General features: G+C 38.9%; 1 non-coding gene across 1 annotated transcript; it reads right to left on the reverse strand.

Moving 5' to 3' along the window:
- Positions 1 to 253: 253 nt before the first annotated feature.
- TRNAC-GCA (transfer RNA cysteine (anticodon GCA)) lies at positions 254 to 325 on the reverse strand. Its single transcript has one exon. It is a non-coding gene; the product is annotated as a tRNA-Cys (tRNA).
- Positions 326 to 5,177: the final 4,852 nt, after the last annotated feature.

A 5,177-nucleotide genomic window follows, 5' to 3' on the forward strand; every position in this document is an offset into this window, starting at 1 on the left:
ACTGAGCTAAATTTTCTCTACTATGTGTTAATATTTCTGAGTGACTGGCTCATTAAGTTTTTACATTACAAACAAACTGATAGTGATCTTGTTTCAGGCCTTACTAACAATGAAAATGAAAGTGAAAGTTAGTTGCTGAGTCAAGTCCAATCCTTTGGGATCCCTTGGACTGTAGCCTGCCAGGATCTTCTGTTCATGAAATTCTCCAGGCAAGAATACTGGAATGGGTTGCCACTTCCTTCTCAAGGGGATCATCCCTACCCAGGGATCGAACCTGGGTCTCCTGCATTGCAAGCAGATTCTTTACCAACTGAGCCACTAGGGAAGCCCATTACTAGTGATACTTATTAGTAAAGAATTGATAATGGACAATACCAGTTAGTTTTAGTTCATAGGTGTCAAAATGAACTTGGTCTAATGACTCCCATTGGATGATACTTCTTTCTGTAAAAAAAAAGTTTCCTTAAAACATAGATGATTATGAATTCTAGGTAACAGTTGAGAGGTCATGGAACAAGGTACATTAGTCATATGATTGCCTACTATGCTGTGGCCCTTGTATTAGTGTATGAAACAGCTTGAAGTTAGAGCTAATTGAATTAAAAACACAGGAAGAATATGCTAATTTGCAGTAGAAATAGGATCAACAATAACAGATGATCCAGAGAAAGCTGAGAAAGACAATTAGATGTGTTTGGAGATTAAGATGTAAATGGAGAAGAGATGTCCCATGTTTTCAGAGAGAGCAGGAGAGTAGCTTGTCTCTAGAGCTGTCTCACTTTGTTTATAGGTTTTCTGTTCCAGTTCGGTCTACTGGCATTATTATTTTGTAATATTTTTTTATTTGCTGGTTCAAGTCTTCATTGTGTTACACAGGATCTTTCATTGAGGCTCACTGGACTTTCTAGTTGTGGGGCACAGGCTCCAGAGTGCATGGGCTTAGTAACTGGCACATGGGCTTAGTTGCTCTGCAGAAAGTGGGATCTTAGTTCCCTAACCAGCGATTGAACCCATGCCCCTTGCAATTGCAAGGCAGCTTCTTAACCACTGGACCACTAGGAAAGTCCCTACAGGCATTATTAAAATCATCCAACTTTTTCTTGCAGTTACTTGAGTTACCATCCTTCAAATTCAGTCAGCATTATGTCCTTTGGTTAAAGCTGACCCCAAACTTACTTTTATGTGCTGAGAGCAGTTTCATTCTCCACCATGCTTTCATTTGTAAATTGGTTAAATATAATAGAGGGTCAGACAGTAAAGTTTTGCACATCATGTTATTATTTACTCTCATAAGCCACCCATTTTTGCTATGGAAGCTTAGTACCAGAATTAAGTACAATCGCCATTTATTGAATGTATTTTATTCAGTAGGTATGGAGCTAGGTATCTCAAATAAGTATAACATAGGTAATAATATCGTATTTTATATAAGAAGAAGTTAAAGCCCAGAATGTTTAAGGATTGTTTCAGAGGTCACATTCAGGTCTTCTCGACTCCAAAGTCTTTAAAACACTAGAATGAGAGATGATGATACCTGCTTCTATGTTAAAAAGGCCAAATTTTCCCAAAGAAAAATGCTGTGTTCAGTCCTTCAACATCCATAATACGTGAAGTGCTAATGACGGGCATGCATAGCACCACAACATATTTGGGAAAACTGATTAACAAGACTTTAAGTTTCTAAGACAATATCCTCTGAAGGACCCTCATAAACCCTGTAGGCAAGTCCTTTATGTGTTTATGTGTTAACTGCTCAGTCATGTCCAACTCTTTGAAACCCCATAGACTATAGCCCACCAAGTTCCTCTGTCACTGAACTCCAGGTAAGAATACTGGAGTGGGTAGCCATTCTCTTCTCCAGAATATTTTCCCAACACAGGGATCAAACCCTGGTCTCCTACATTGCAGGTCGACTCTTTATCATCTGAGACACCAGGGAAGCCCTCAATTACTTTATGTGCCTCTATTAAAAGCCATCTCTTCTCAGGGTTATCCAATGAATAAAATAAGTCATGATTTCAGTTACTTTCCTTGATCTGATTACAGTTCCACAAAAATAAGGTACGTTGCACAAATATAAACCAGTACATTTTGCTGTAATATTTCCTAGAAAAGTTGTTTTCCTTTAAATATAATTGCAAGATTTCTGGCTCTCACCTTTATTCTCTTAACCCATCTCTATTTGTCATAAGAGTCTTTACTGAAATCATTTAGAAACTGCAACCAGGATGGTCTCTTGAAAAACATTAACTGAAATAAAATCATACCTTTGCTTAAAACTCTTTGATGGCTATTTATTTCACTCAGACTAACCTGGAAAAATTTCCAACATGTCCTAATAACTTCAGTGAGATCTTGGCTTGCTTTCCCTTCTATTTGCTTGTTCTTTTAAGCCTATAAGTCTCAAGATTTCCCTGTGCCTGGAGCACTAGTTTCAATTATTTTTATTTAAACTCAGATTTCCTTGTGATTTTTTTCACATTTTCCCAACTTTGGGGAAAAATTATCTCAGGTGGACAATACAATACTTTGTCTTTTTTCCCAAGTGAAAGTACAAACATTTCATTTGTGTTAAGATATGTGCTCTCTGTGTTCCTGCCACTTCTCTCTCACCGGCACTTCCTAGGTTTCTGCCAGTGTTTCTTGGAATCAGTGGCTCTGACTTCTGAGTCACAGCTGCATCCCTGACCTTATATTCCACAAGGCAGCACTATACCCTAATCATGCTGGAAGCCCTACTAGGCTGTCTGCACTTTCCAGATTAATTGGTTTAACCAACATTCTCTATTCCCTTTGAAAAATATACTGATCTCTCATTGAAATCATGGTAGAGGGCTAAGTGCTGGTAGAACCCTGTCTAGGACCCTCCCCACTCCTGGATCCTGCTCCTTGAGTTTATAGCATAACTAGAGTCAGGCATGTTTGTTCTCTTCTATGCCAGTTGATAGTCCCTAAATTGAATCATTGAACTGCTGATTACCTAAGCCAATGGAATAGGAATGCAAAAATAAAAGTACTTTCTATTGTCATGAAATCTATTTTAAATACTTTGGAAAGACTCAAGAAAGAAATATTTTAAAAAGTGCAGTGGAATTGGAAGTGGGCAGTTTCAGTTTCAGTTCAGTCACTCAGTCGTCTCTGACTTTTTGTGATCCCATTGACTGCAGCATGCCAGGCCTCCCTGTCCATCACCAAGTCCTAGAGTTTACTCAAACTCATATTCATTGAATCAGTGATGCCACCCAACCATCTCATCCTCTGTACATCCCCTTCTCCTACTGCCTTCAATCTTTCCCAGCATCAGGGTCTTTTCAAATGAGTCAGTTCCTCCTATCAGGTGGCCAAAGTATTGGAGTTTCACCTTCAACATCATTCCTTCCAAGGAATATTCAGGACCGATTGCCTTTAGGATGGACTGGTTGGATCTCCTTGCAGTCCAAGGGACTCTCAAGCGTCTTCTTCAATACCACAGTTCAAAAGCATCAATTCTTCAGCGCTCAGCTTTCTTTATAGTCCAACTCTCACATCCATACTTGACTACTGGAAAACCATAGCCTTGACTAGATGAACCTTTATTGACAAAGTAATGTCTCTGCTTTATAATAAGCTGTCTAGTTTTATCATAAAATTTCTTCCAAAGAGTAAGTGTCTTTTAATTTCATGGGTGCACTCACCATATGCAGTGATTTTGGAGCCCCCAAAATAAAGTTTGCCACTGTTTCCACTGTGTCCCCATTTATTTGCCATGAAGTGATGGGACCAGATGCCATGATCTTAGTTTTCTGAATGCTGAGTTTTAAGCCAACTTTTTCACTCTCCTCTTTCATTTTTTCATCAAGAGGCTCTTTAGTTATTCTTCACATTCTGCCATAAGGATGGTGTCATCTGCATATCTGAGGTGATTGCTATTTCTCCCAGCAATCTTGGTTCCAGCTTGTGCTTCTTCCAGCCCAGCATTTCTCATGATGTACTCTGCATATAAGTTAAATAAGCAGGGTGACAATATACAGACTTGATATACTCCATTTTCTATTTGGAACTGGTCTATTGTTCCATGTCCAGTTTTAAGTATTGCTTTCTGATCTGCATACAGATTTCTAAAGAGACAGGTCAGGTGGTCTGGTAGTCCCATCTCTTTCAGAATTTTCCACAATCTGTGATGATTCACACAGTCAAATATTTGGCACAGTCAATAAAGCAGAAATAGATATTTTTTCTGGAACTCTCTTGCTTTTCTGATGATCCAGTGGATGTTTTCAATTTGGTCTCTGATTCCTCTGCCTTGTCTAAAACCAACTTGAACATCTGGGAGTTTACAGTTCATATATTGCTGAATCCTGGCTTGTAGAATTTTGAGCATTACTTTACTAGCATGTGAGATGAGTGCAATTGTTCAGGAGTCTGAGCATTCTTTGGCATTGCCTTTATTTGAGATTGGAATGAAAACTGACCCTTTCCAGTCCTGTTGCCACTGCTGAGTTTTCCAAATTTGCTGGCATATTGAGTGCAGCACTTTCACAGCATCATTTTTAAGGATTTGAAATAGCTCAGCTGGAATTCCATCACCTCCACTAGCTTTGTTCGTAGTGATGCTTCCTAAGGCCCACTTGACTTCACATTCCAGGACATCTGACTCTAGGTGAGCAGACCAACGTGATTATCTGGATCATGAAGATCTTTTTTGGACAGTTATTCTGTGTATTCTTGCCACCTCTTCTTAATATCTTCTGCTTCTGTTAGGCCTGTACTGTTTCTGTCCTTTATTGTGCCAATCTTTCCATGTTCCCTTGCTATCTCTAATTTTCTAGAAGAGATCTCTACTCTTTCCCATTCTATTGTTTTCTTCTATTTTTTTGCACTGATCACTGAGGAAGGCTTTCTTATCTCTCCTTGTTATTCTTTGGAATTCTGCATTGACAGAGGTGTATCTTTCCTTTTCTCCTTTGCTTTTCACTTCTCTTCTTTTCACAGCTATTTGTAAGGCCTCCTCAGACAACCATTTTGCTTTTTCACATTTCTTTTCCATGGGGATGGTCTTGATCCCTGTCTCCTGTACAATGTCACAAACCTCAGTACATAGTTCATCAGGCACTCTGTCTATCAGATCTAGTCCCTTAAATGTATTTCTCACTTCCACTGTATGATCGTAAGGGATTTGATTTACATCATACCTGAAT

The sequence above is a fragment of the Capricornis sumatraensis genome, chromosome 7 (assembly GCF_032405125.1).
Source record: "Capricornis sumatraensis isolate serow.1 chromosome 7, serow.2, whole genome shotgun sequence".
NCBI lineage: Eukaryota > Metazoa > Chordata > Mammalia > Artiodactyla > Bovidae > Capricornis > Capricornis sumatraensis.